Genomic DNA, 12,677 nt, shown 5'->3' with positions numbered 1-12,677 from the left:
TAAAGGGCGGAATCCCCCCTGGGGCCCCGCCGGGAGCGCCCCGACGGCAAAGCCCCGGCTCCCCGCTCTCCCCGGGGACACACCCGGAGCCTCCGGTTCCCCGGGGTTTATCGCCCGCCCCAGGCTCCGAGCGCTCCGCACAAAAGATCTTTTGTTCCCGGCGGTTCTGGGTTCGCTCGTTATTTGTAGGAACATAAACACGGGCTGGTTGGGGATGGGGACGGGGAAAAGCGGCCGGAAAGCGGCGCGGGGTGAGGAGACGGGAATATCCCGGGTGTTCCCGCACTGCCCGCGCACGGACGGGACAGGGGCGGCTCTGCCCCGGCCAGGGCAGGGGGGACACGGGAGGGCCCCGCCAGGGCGGACAGAGCCCGTGGGGTGTGACAAATGGGGTGAAACGCGAACTGAGCCCCGGGAGCTGCCGCTGCCTCGCCTTTCCCCGGCCCGGCTGTCCCTGCCCTGTCCCTGCCCTGTCCCGGCTCTATCCCGGCTCAGTCCCGGCTCTGTCCCGGCTCAGTCCCGGCTCTGTCCCGGCTCAGTCCCGGCTCAGTCCCGGCTCTGTCCCGGCTCTGTCCCGGCTCTGTCCCGGCTCTGTCCCGGCTCTATCCCGGCTCTGTCCCGGCTCTGTCCCGGCTCTGTCCCGGCTCTGTCCCGGCTCTGTCCCTGCTCAGTCCCGGCTCTGTCCCGGCTCTGTCCCGGCTCTGTCCCGGCTCTGTCCCTGCTCAGTCCCGGCTCTATCCCGGCTCTGTCCCGGCTCTGTCCCGGCTCAGTCCCGGCTCAGTCCCTGCTCAGTCCCTGCCCTGTCCCTGCTCTGTCCCTGCCCTGTCCCTGCTCTGTCCCGGCTCAGTCCCGGCTCAGTCCCGGCTCTGTCCCTGCTCAGTCCCGGCTCTGTCCCGGCTCTGTCCCGGCTCTGTCCCGGCTCTGTCCCGGCTCTGTCCCTGCTCAGTCCCGGCTCTATCCCGGCTCTGTCCCGGCTCTGTCCCGGCTCTGTCCCGGCTCAGTCCCTGCCCTGTCCCTGCTCAGTCCCTGCCCTGTCCCTGCTCTGTCCCGGCTCAGTCCCTGCTCAGTCCCGGCTCAGTCCCGGCTCAGTCCCTGCTCAGTCCCGGCTCAGTCCCGGCTCAGTCCCGGCTCTGTCCCGGCTCTATCCCGGCTCTATCCCGGCTCTGTCCCGGCTCGGTCCCGGCTCTATCCCGGCTCAGTCCCCGCCCGTCCCCGCCCGTCCCCACCGTCGCCGCCCGCCCGCCACTCCGCTATTAACAAAAGCAATTAGAGGTGAAGAGCGGCTCATTTGCATCCCGCTTAATGACCCCGGGGCGGGCGGGGTCCGGCGGCGGGGCCGGGCCCGGTGGGGCGGGGGGCGCGGCCCGGCCCCGCCCATGCTGAGACCACGCCCATACAGTGGCCCCGCCCACAGCGAGGCCCCGCCCCCGGGGCAAGGTGGGCGCTGTATTTAGGATCGTGCCCTTATATGGCGATGCGCGCGGCGCCCCGCGGACGGCACGCACCATATAAGGCAACGGCGCCGGGGCCCGGCTGAGCTGGGGAGCGCTGATTGGCCCGCGCGTCTCCTGGCAACGGCGCGGGGGGGCACAGACCCCCGCCCCTCCCGCCCCCGGTCCCCGGGCACCGAGCGGGGACCCCCCGTTACCCCGGGACAGTCCTGACCCCCCCCCGGCACCGAGCGGGGACCCCCCGTTACCCCGGGACAGTCCCGGCCCCATCACCCGCCGTGCGCCCCCCGCCCCGATCCCGCTGCCCCTTCCCCAGCCGGGGCTCCCGTCTCCCCATCTCCCCGCGGGTTTTCCGTGGACACCGAGGCACCGGAGAGCCCGCGGTGCTCCCGGAGCGCGGCCGGACGGGCGGGCGGGCGGGCGGGATGCTCCGGGGGAACGGGGAGCGGGGCAGAGCCCGGTGTGAGGCACAGAGAGCGGAGGGTTTTGCCCAGGAGGGGCAGCGCCGGGTGAGGTGTTCACAGCCCTCTGCACCGAGCGGGGCGCGGACGGCGGGTCCCCAGCCGGGATGCGGGGGTCCGGTCAGGGTCCGGTCAGTGTCCGGTCAGTGTCCGGTCAGGGTCCGGTCAGTGTCCGGTCAGGGTCCGGTCAGGGTCCGGTCAGGGTCCGGTCAGGGTCCGGTCAACACCGGCCACGGGGAGGGTTCTCCCGCTCTCCGGTGGGGAAAGGACCACTCCATCCCGGCTCCCACAGTCTCCCGTTTTGGGACATCCCGTCACTCCGCAGACACCCGGGAAAACTGCGGGCGGGGAGTGGAAACTCCGACAGCACCGGGGACAGCCGGGTCCCCCCGTGTCCCCCCTGCCCCCGGGGAGGCTCCGGGTCCCCCCGTGTCCCCCCTGCCCCCGGGGAGGCTCCGGGTCCCCCCGTGTCCCCCCTGCCCCGGGAAGGCTCCGGGTCCCCCCGTGTCCCCCCTGTCCCCGGGAGGCTCCAGGGCCGCCCCATCCCGGCCGGGGGGTGTCACCACACGATGCGCTGACACGGCCTCGAGTTTTCGTTGTGACAGTGACACTCGTGGCCGCCCGCCCACGGCACGACTTTTATTTTATTTTATTCTATATTTTTTTATTTTATTTTATTTTATTTTAAAGCGGAAGGAAAAGCGGACGCTGCGGGACGGGAGCGGCTGTGCCCGCCCGGCGTGTTGGGGCTGCGGGGGATGTTCCCGAGCCCCGCCGGGCTCACACCGGGCTCACACCGGGCGGGGATGTCCCCGGGATGTCCCCGGGATGTTCCCGAGCGATGGGGCCGCCCCCGGAGCCGCGGTGGGGCCGCACACCGGGCACGCACCGAGAGCTCTGCCCCGGCCCCGCCGCCCCCGGAGCGCCCCCCGCCCCGTGAAACCCCCGCCCGGGGTGTCCGGGCTGCCCGAGCCGCCTCCCGCCGCCCCCTCGGCACGGCAGACCCAGCGCAGCCATTTTCTGCAGCTGCTCCTCGGGCAGAGCTGCCGGGGCGGCGGGGCCGGGGGGGCAGGGCCGGGGAGCCCCGGGGCCGCTTCCCCCGGGCCGGGCGGGATGAGGGGGGCGGGGGGGCAGGGCCGGCCCGGGAACCCCGCGGGGCGAGCCGTGCCAATCCCACCCTGTCCCCGCCATTTTGTCACCGAGCCGGCGTTTGCCCAAAGCGGAGACACAGCGGGGCCGTGGGAACGGGGCGGGCACCCCCCGGGCCGGTGTCCCCTCCCCTCCCGGGCCGGTGTCCCCTCCCCTCCCGGCCCGGTGTCCCCTCCCCTCCCGGCCCCGGGGCCGCAAACACCTGCGGGGCCGCTCCCGGGACGTGCGGCTGGGCGGGCACCTTCCCCCGGTACCTTCCCCGGCACCTTCCCTTCCCCCGGCACCTTCCCCGGTACCTTCCCCGGTACCTTCCCCGGCACCTTCCCCCGGCACCTTCCCCGGCACCTTCCCCGGCACCTTCCCTTCCCCCGGCACCTTCCCCGGCACCTTCCCCCGGTACCTTCCCCGGCACCTTCCCCCGGTACCTTCCCCGGCACCTTCCCCCGGCACCTTCCCCCGGCACCTTCCCCCGGTACCTTCCCCGGCACCTTCCCCGGTACCTTCCCCGGTACCTTCCCCCGGCACCTTCCCCGGTACCTTCCCCGGTACCTTCCCCCGGTACCTTCCCCGGTACCTTCCCCCGGTACCTTCCCCGGCACCTTCCCCCGGTACCTTCCCCGGCACCTTCCCCCGGCACCTTCCCCCGGTACCTTCCCTTCCCCCGGTACCTTCCCCCGGCACCTTCCCCGGTACCTTCCCCCGGTACCTTCCCCCGGTACCTTCCCCCGGTACCTTCCCCCGGTACCTTCCCCGGTACCTGTCCGCGGTCCCCGCCCCCGGCCGCCCCCCGGGCAGCCCCAGAGCCCGCACACCCGCTGGGTTCGGTCCCCTCGGGGCGGCTCCGTCGGGCCCCGCACGGTCCCTTCAGCCTCGCCCGGTGCCGGTGCCGCTCCCCGCGGGACCCTCCCGGGAAGGCCGTGGGGACAGGGCGGGCGCCCCGTCGGGGCCGAGGGCACGGGGAGTGCCGGGGGAACGGAGGGACGCGGCGGGGACAAACCGCGGGCGGGACAAGCGCTGCCCCGACGGGACGGGACGGGAGCGGCCGGTCCCTCCAGCCAGGGGGGTCCAGGAGTTCACACCAAACGCCGAACCCGCCGTGGGGGCACGGCCCGGCCCCAGGGCTGCACTCCCGGCCCGGGGGGCGGTGGGGATGGGGCACCACACCGGACAGCCCGGGGGGGCGGAGGATGCCCCGGGGAGCGGAGAGGAGACAGGAGGGAAGGAGGGAAAGAGGGAAAGAGGGAGGAGGGAAGGAGGGAAGGAGGGAGGAGGGAGGAGGGAAGGAGGGAAGGAGGGAAGAAGGAGGAAGGAGGGAGAAGGAGGAAGGATGGAAGGAGGAAGGAGGGAAGCAGGGAAGAAGGAGAAGGAGGGGGCTCCTGCAGTGCTGCAATGCAGCGCCACGCCGAGCCCCGGCCCGGCCGCCCGTCACTGCGGCAATACAGAATACAAAATACAAAATACAAAATACAATGCGGATGGAAGCCCCGCCCGGGCCGGGCCGAACCGAACCGGGCCGAGCCGGGCATCCCCCGCCTGCCGGGGCCTCTCCCTGCCCGGACCCGCGGGGCTGCCGCTCCCTCCCGCTTCCCCGGCCCCGTTTCGTTTCCATCCTGCCCCTGCCGGGACCGCGGGCCGTTTCCTCCCTGGGCTCTGCCCCGCTCCCCTCCAGCTTCTCCTTCCTCCTCCTGCCAATCCTCGGGCTCCGCACGGTCTCTGTTTCCCCGTCTCCTTGTCCCTGTCCCGCTCAGTCTGGGAACACCCAGCGCTGCGGGTCCCGCCTGGGCTCCCCTTCCCCTCCCGGGGCTCCCCCAGCCCCTGGAGCCCCCGGTGAGGGGCTCCCTCAGCCCCTGCAGCCCCCGGTGAGGGGCAGCCCCAGCCCCTCTCCCCTCCCCTCCCGGGGCTCCCCCAGCCCCTGCAGCCCCCGGTGAGGGGCTCCCCCAGCCCCTGCAGCCCCCGGTGAGAGGCTCCCCCAGCCCCTCTCCCCTCCCCTCCCAGCCGTGCCCGAGTGCGGCGCTGAGCGGGCAGCGCCCTGCAGAAGGGATAATTCACCCTGCAAAAGCCGCTGATAAAGGCACAAACCCAGCAGGACACGGTGCATTAAATATCGGGGATTAACGCTGGGGGGTCACTGCAGCCCCCCACTGCCCGCCCCTGCCCCCCGGGCTCTGGGTCACCCCTCTCTGTCCCAGTTTGCCGCAGGAACGCGGGGCTGCGCCCAGGAATCCTCTCCAGCCGTGCCAGGAGGTTCTGCCCTCCCACCTGGAATTTTTTTTTTTTTTTTTTTTTTTTTTTTTTTTTTTTTTTTTTTTTTTTTTTCCTGACGCGGTGAAAATGGCACCGCATTCCAGCTCCAGCTCCTGCTCCAGCTCCAGCTCCTGCTCCAGCTCCGGCTCCAGCTCCAGCTCCAGCTCCAGCTCCTGCTCCTGCTCCTGCCGGTGCGGGCTCAGCCGCTGCATCCTTCCTTTGCTGCATGAAAACCCAGCCGAGCCCCCAATTTCTCCCCCGGGAGAACTTTAGTGATGTTTTTACCCTTCCCTTGGGGAGACCAGCCCCCCCCCCCCGGCTCTCCCTGGGGCTGCCCGCGCCCCCCGCCCTCCCCCGCCCCTCCCGACTCCTCTCCGATATTTCAATGTCTCTCCTCAGCTCCCGGCGGTCGTTCCACGGGAAATCGGGCTCGGCAGTGCCACACACCGAGCGGTGCTGCCTCCGGTCCCCTGAGCACTCGGGGAACCCTCGGTGGGGCTGTCCTGTCCCTCTGTCCCCGTCCCTGTCCCTCTGTCCCCTCCCTGTCCCTCTGTCCCCTTCCCTACCCCTGTCCCCATCCCTGTCCCATCCCTGTCCCTGTCCCTGTCCCCATCCCTGTCCCTGTCCCCATCCCTGTCCCATCCCTGTCCCTGTCCCCATCCCTGTCTCTGTCCCATCCCTGTCCCCATCCCTGTCCCATCCTTGTCCTTGTCCCATCCCATCCCTGTCCCATCCCTGTCCCTGTCCCCATCCCTGTCTCTGTCCCATCCCTGTCCCCATCCCTGTCCCCATCCCTGTCCCATCCCTGTCCCACCCCTATCCCTGTCCCCATCCCTGTCCCATCCCCATCCCCATCCCTGTCCCATCCCTGTCCCACCCCTATCCCTGTCCCCATCCCTGTCCCATCCCCATCCCCATCCCTGTCCCTCTCCAGGACAGACAGAGACGGCGGCACGGGGCAAAAACAGCAGGAAAAAACCCCAAAGTTAAATTTGCCACCCCCAGAGCAGAGAGAGAGACAAAGCCACCACCGAGACTTATTTGTCACATAGCGAGGCGTGAGATGGAAGGAATTCCTGTGATGACAATGCCCGTGCCTGCCCAGCCACAAACTGCTGCTTGCAGCACAAAATCTGGAAATGGAATATATTCGATTACCCGCCTCCCTGTTTGGGGCTCTGCTCCAGGAGTTATTTCTAAGTGCGGAGAGTTAAAGCGTCTTCAAACAGCAGAGCATCAAACCCGGGAAAAGTGGGTCTGCTTCAGGTACAAAAAGGAAAAAAACCATCAGGAATTCGGCGACCGTGGAGCCAGTGAGAGATTTTTTACAGCAGAAAGAGACACCCAGGGAGGCTCTTCCCACTCGGGTTAAAAATGGCTCAGGGTCAGGTTGAGCCCTTAAACTCGAGATAAGGCGCTGATGCCTGAGCACCGCCGCCTCTTCCCTGCAGAGCCCAGAAATGCCCTGGTTTGTCTCTGCTGGTGACTCCAGGGGCCAAAAGAGCCCAGAAATGCCCTGGTTTGTCTCTGCTGGTGACTCCAGGGGCCAAAAGAGACAAAAGAGCCAAAAGAGCAGGGGCGGGAGGGGGACAGTGTCACAGCTGGAAAGGGGACAGTGTCACAGCTGGGAGGGGACAGTGTCACCTGGAAAGGAGACAGTGTCACGGCTGGAATGGGGACAGTGTCACAGCTGGAATAGGGACAGTGTCACAGCTGGAATAGGGACAGTGTCACAGCTGGGAGGGGACAGTGTCACGGCTGGATCCAGGGCACATTCCCGGTGCGGGGACAACGCTCCAGCCTCCATTTCCCAGCCGTGTGGAAATGCCAAAGTGCGAAAATTAACGTTGCCGAGCATATGTGAGAATTTTATTTTATTTTCTGTTTTGAGATGCTGCGGCGCCTCCTTGATACCGAACAAACCTCCCCTCCCCTGACCTTGTATTCGGTATTAATAAGAACCTAACGCTCCATTGTGGTGTGTTTTTTTTTTTTTTTTTTTTTTTTTTTTAATATATATATATATATATATTTTTTTTTTTTTTTTTTTCAGACAAAATCTGAAGTGTTTCTCCCCGAGCATCTCCTCGACCTCGAGGAGCCCGTTCTCCTCATCGGGGCTGCGGGAGATGGGGCGGCACCAGAAATCCAGCTAAAACCCTCCTCCCCTGGAAACACCGAGCCCAGTCTGGCACAAAGGGCATTTCCAGGGGGTCGGGCCCTCCCCTCTGCCTCTCCCCGCGTTCCCCGGCGCGTTTTTCCGCATCCCCGGGAGGCTCCGGTCCCACCGGGCGGGCGGGGAGCGCCCAGCCCTAAATGGCCTTTTCACAGCCCCGGGAGCGGCCCCTGCGCTGCTGAAGGCGAGCAAAGCCCGAATGTGGCTCATTTCACAGCCCAGCCCACGCTCATCCCTGCTGAGGACAAGGATGGAGCACCCAGGGGTTTCCTGATCCTCAAACCAAACCGTGGAAAAATTCCCAAGCAGAATTCCTTGCTCGGCACAGTCTTCATATCGAAATTAAATTAAATCGAAATAAATATTTGTGTTTCCATCAGCTCAGACCCTCCATCCAGGCTCCTGTTAATGCCTTTTCTAATAATATCCAAGTCTTTGCTCTGGCTGCTCCAGCACAACGGCAACACCTCTGAAAGATTCGGGTTATCCCCTTTCTCATCTCCAAATAAGACCTTCTGACTGAAGCTACAGGAGCTGTGTCCACATTGAGGGCACGGCAATGCAGAAATCCCTGGAAAACCGGGCTGTGGCCCTGCCCCACTTCTCAGGAGCTTCCTGGGCCAGAACCTGCAGTGCTGGCAAAGCTCAGCCCCGGTGGCTTGGCTGGGTCACCTCCTGTCCCCTCACCTGGTGCTGCTTCTTGTCACAGGGTGCTGCTGTTTGACAGGGCTCTTGGAGGGCTTGGGGACCCTGGAGGGCTTGGGGATCCTGGAGAGTTTGGGGATCCTGGAGGGTTTGGGGACCCTGGAGGGTTTGGGGACCCTGGAGGGTTTGGGGATCCTGGAGGGCTTGGAAATCCTGGAGGGTTTGGGAATCCTGGAGGGTTTGGGAATCCTGGAGGGCTTGGAAATCCTGGAGGGTTTGGGGACCCTGGAGGGTTTGGAAATCCTGGAGGGTTTGGGGACCCTGGAGAGTTTGGGGACCCTGGAGGGTTTGGGAATCCTGGAGGGCTTGGGGACCCTGGAGGGTTTGGGAATCCTGGAGGATTTGGCAGCTGTGATCAAATTTCCTTCTCTCCCCAGGCTGGGAGCCCCGGGCCCGGTGCCAGCAGGGACAGCACAGCCTGGTGTGCCCCAGCCCCAGGATCCAGGGTGCTTCCTGCTGTGTCACACAGCGTGCTTTATATGCCTGCCCCTTCGATAAAAATAAATCTTCGCGTTTGCAGTTTGCTCTAAACTACATCAAGGTGTCAGCTGAAGTGACGGCTGCGCTGAGAAACGGCCTCGGGAGGTGCTGGCAAATGGCTCCGGGGTGAGCTGGGATCTCACCCTGCAAAGGGAGACACCAGGGGAGGAGACCCCGGCCACCCTCAGCCCCGCCAGGGCCTGCCCCAAACTGCCACCATCACAGAGACCCTCATTTCTCTCCCGTTTGCACCCAAAGATCCGACACCCCTTCGGTCTCCTGGAGACTCCAGAGGCTGGCACAGATCCAGGGATGGCTCCCGTGAGCAGGGCCCCTCTTCCCTTCCTGATCTCTCCTCCAACCCACCACCAACCCCTTTTCCTTCCCTGGCAGGTGCACACACCTGACCACAGCCACCCCAGCCCCCCTCAAATCCTCCACTTTGTCCCCCTCTCCTGCCACTCCCTGCAGGAACCAAGGGTGTCCCTACTCAGGGGTGCAGTGAGGGGGTCCCTATTCAGGGGTGCAGTGAGGGGGTCCCTACTCAGGGGTGCAGTGAGGGGGTCCCTATTCAGGGGTGCAGTGAGGGTGTCCCTACTCAGGGGTGCAGTGAGGGTGTCCCTACTCAGGGGTGCAGTGAGGGGGTCCCTGTTCAGGGGTGCAGTGAGGGGGTCCCTGTTCAGGGGTGCAGTGAGGGGGTCCCTACTCAGGGGTGCAGTGAGGAGGCCCCAGGAGCTCAGCCCCATCTCCATCCAGCCCTTGCTCCCAGCACAGCTCTCCCCTGCTGCTGCCATGGCTGGGCCAGGCACTGCTGCCCCTGCCACCCCCTGAATGTGTGAGAGGCTTCAATTTGCCTGTGATGGGATCCTCCCCAGCTCAGGGCACAGGCAGGAGCTTTCCCAGGCTCTGGGATAGTCAAGAGCCACTCCACCAGGCTCTGGGAGCACCTGGGGATGGTCTGGGCTGTGCTGGCTCTGTGCAGCTGCCTTCCTCTTCTGGTGCAAAGGTAAACAGAGCTGTGTCCTTGTGGCCGTCTCTGACAGATCCCACACGAATCTGGGCCGAGTCCAAATGATTTTATCTGTGGAGAAACCGAGGATTTCCTACTTACCAGGATTTTCTGACTGCTCAGAGCAAAGGCAGCCCTGTGGGATGGGGGAGATGAGGGAGTTCAGGGCTGGGGCTGAATGAGGGAAGCTCCTTCTCCATCCCTTTGCCTGTTGTCCCAGTTTGGTGACAGGGACACCAACCCCACCAAAACCCAGCAAACCCCCTCAGTGGCTGCTGGATCAGCCCCACGGATCCAGGTTTAGGTAAAATGGTTTCTAGCAGCTGACACGTGTATGTCTGTGCTCAAGGGGACAGGCCTAGAAAAACACAACCCAAGCAGTGGCTTTCCCTCCAAAAATGTGGCCATGAATGCTTTGCCTTGTTGCTGACTTCACCACACTCAGCAAAGTCACACCGTCACCTCCTGACACTGCACTGCAAAATGAATGAAAAATGGGAAAATAAAGGAAAAATCTCCCAAAATGCACAAAAAGGGGTGCCTGGAGGAGCTGCCCCCATTCCTGTATGAGCAAAAGCACCGAGTGCCCCAATGGCCAGGGGAATCTCCCACTTCCCACTGCACTCACCCACCTCCACCTCCTGCCCTTCTCGAGGAGAAGATCCTCTCCCATTCCCAGTCTGGACCTGCAGTCTGGACCCATCCTCAGACTGGACCTCCCACAAGACTGTTTTTTACTCTGATTAAAACACATCAGCTCTATGTTTTTATGTGTTTATTGACCATCCCTTTTCACCACAGCCTCCTCACAGCACAGAGGGAGCCCGTCCCCCCAGCCCTGGGGCCCACACTGCCCCTGTGCCGTGGTCGTTGCCTGGGGATGGCGTTTCCATCACTTTCCGTGGAGCAGGGACTGCACTGACACCTCCTGAAACCACCCAGGGCCACGGCAGCTGCTGGTGATGGAGCTGGACCCCGGCCCAGCGCTGGTGGAGGGCAGAACCTGAAAGGCTCAGCACAGAGCTGCAGCCCCTCCTCTCTGGATCCACCAGGCCCTTCCAGAAAGGGCTCAAAGACGAACGCACAAATTCTCCTTTTACATCAGCAAATGTTTGTCTGGAATAAATCCAAGCCAAGCAGAGGTTAACACATTCCTGGGAAATACATTAAATCCAGCCTTCCTAACGGAGCGTGGTGACGCTGCACCTCGCCCTGGATCACTCTGATAACCACTGGAACTCACCCTGGACTCCACATTCATCTGCTCACTAACAGGCATTGAGGTCTGATGCATTTACTAGGCAAAGAGAGCGGCAGGAATAAGCAATTCACATCCAAACACTCATCCCTCCCAACCAACCCGCCCAGCAAGGGAAGGGCGCAGCTTTTAAACCAGTAACTACTTATCACACCTTTCACAGCACAGGAAGCTGCTGGAGCCGTGATAAACATGATCAAACTATTAAAGTAAGAAATATCTGGCCGTGTGGTTTCCGGGAAATGGTGCCTCAAACCCAGCACGGCTCAGACGGTGCTCCAGGGGCTCCTGGGGCTGGTGGGTGCAGGGAGGGAAACACAGCGTTCCCTTAAAACTGGCAGCACAACACCCTCCATTTTCAGCGATGCTAATGAGGCTGAGCTGACTGCAAACCTGCGCCAGTTGGTAATTGCCTCGCACACCTAGAGCCCAGGGAAGGGAGCTGCAGAGGCAGGGATGCCCAGAGCCCGCAAACCCACACTCACAGACACAACCTGCTGGTTTCACTCACCTTTGTCTGGCTAAAGAGCAAGTGGTGCCCTGGCAGCCGCCCTGCCCCGGGGCCCTGCTCCTGCACTGGCTCCTGTAGCTGTCTGTCTGTTGAGCTGCACTTCCCCTTTTCATAAATCCCATTTTGCATTCTGAGCATGCGTCTCCTCTTCCATGCCTTTTTTTTTTTGTTTGTTTTGTTTTGTTTTCAGATAACCATTAGCTTAATTAATCAAGGGAAATGCATCTTTTTCTGATCATACGTTCTGATAGTGGAGCCTGGGATGGCAGGGGAACCCTTCCCACCAACCCATCCCTGGGCACCCCCTGGTGCAGAACGGGGCTCACCAGCACCTGCCCTGACACCGCTTCTCCAGCAGCTCCAGCACCCTCAGCACTCACCCACAGAGCTCTGGTGACACGCAGCGTTGATTAAAAACCTCTTAACATTCCGCACAGCTATCAGGGAAATGTTGATTTTAATCAGAGTTCACCATTTCCACCCGGGTGGAAACACCTTGGGCACACAAACCACCAGGTTTGGGGTGTCTGGGCAGGCAGGTGAATATCCCAATAACTGAACATCACCCCAAGTGTCTTTTGGCTTTGGAGAACCAACCAAAACCAGGCAGGACTGAGCTGACTGACCCTGCCCATGGAGCCACCTCCCAGCAGCCCTTCCCACCACAACCTGAGCCACACCAGACCAAACCTGCACCTGCAGTAACGGTGCCCACAGCTGCTTGTCCCACTTGGGTACAAGTCTCTTTGGCTGTTCCAGCTGGGAAAACGGCATCCACACACTCCAGGGCTGACATTTCTGCCAATTCAGTCCAAACTGCATTTGGGAAAGTGCTCCAGCTCTGGCATAACTGCTGCAGGCAGGCCCTGGGCTGAATGGCACACAGCTGTGACCCACAGCTGGCTGGATCTGCCCCACCTTCCCACAGCCACCACACAACCCCTCAGGTTTACAAAGGAACAATTGCCAAGATGAGTTTGGAATTAAACGAAATGAAGCTCAGGTGGCCCAGAAGTGGCAACACAAGAAGGGGGGTTATTTGTGCTGTGGGAACAGCAGTGCCACAGACCTGGACAGAGGGACACCGTGACAGCAGGACACAGGGCTGCCCCTCATTCCATGGCTCAGGCAGCTCAGGCATCACTGCAGGGTCCACCTGACCCAAACCAATTCAATTTGCTTCTCACAAGCTCATGGCTCTGTCCCACCCACACCAACATGCCATCGACAATA

General features: G+C 63.2%; 1 long non-coding RNA gene across 1 annotated transcript; it reads right to left on the bottom strand.

The window, feature by feature from the left end:
• Positions 1-10,484: 10,484 nt before the first annotated feature.
• Positions 10,485-11,512, bottom strand: LOC310916961. Its single transcript, XR_014591373.1, has 3 exons — positions 11,445-11,512; positions 10,919-10,972; positions 10,485-10,791 (listed from the first exon to the last, which is right to left on the bottom strand). It is a non-coding gene; the product is annotated as an uncharacterized lncRNA (long non-coding RNA).
• Positions 11,513-12,677: the final 1,165 nt, after the last annotated feature.

The sequence above is a fragment of the Zosterops lateralis genome, assembly GCF_965231275.1.
Source record: "Zosterops lateralis genome assembly, chromosome: 18".
In the NCBI taxonomy this organism is placed as follows: domain Eukaryota; kingdom Metazoa; phylum Chordata; class Aves; order Passeriformes; family Zosteropidae; genus Zosterops; species Zosterops lateralis.
Note: the sequence above shows the minus strand (reverse complement) of the source record. Positions and strands in the feature narration are given on the sequence as shown.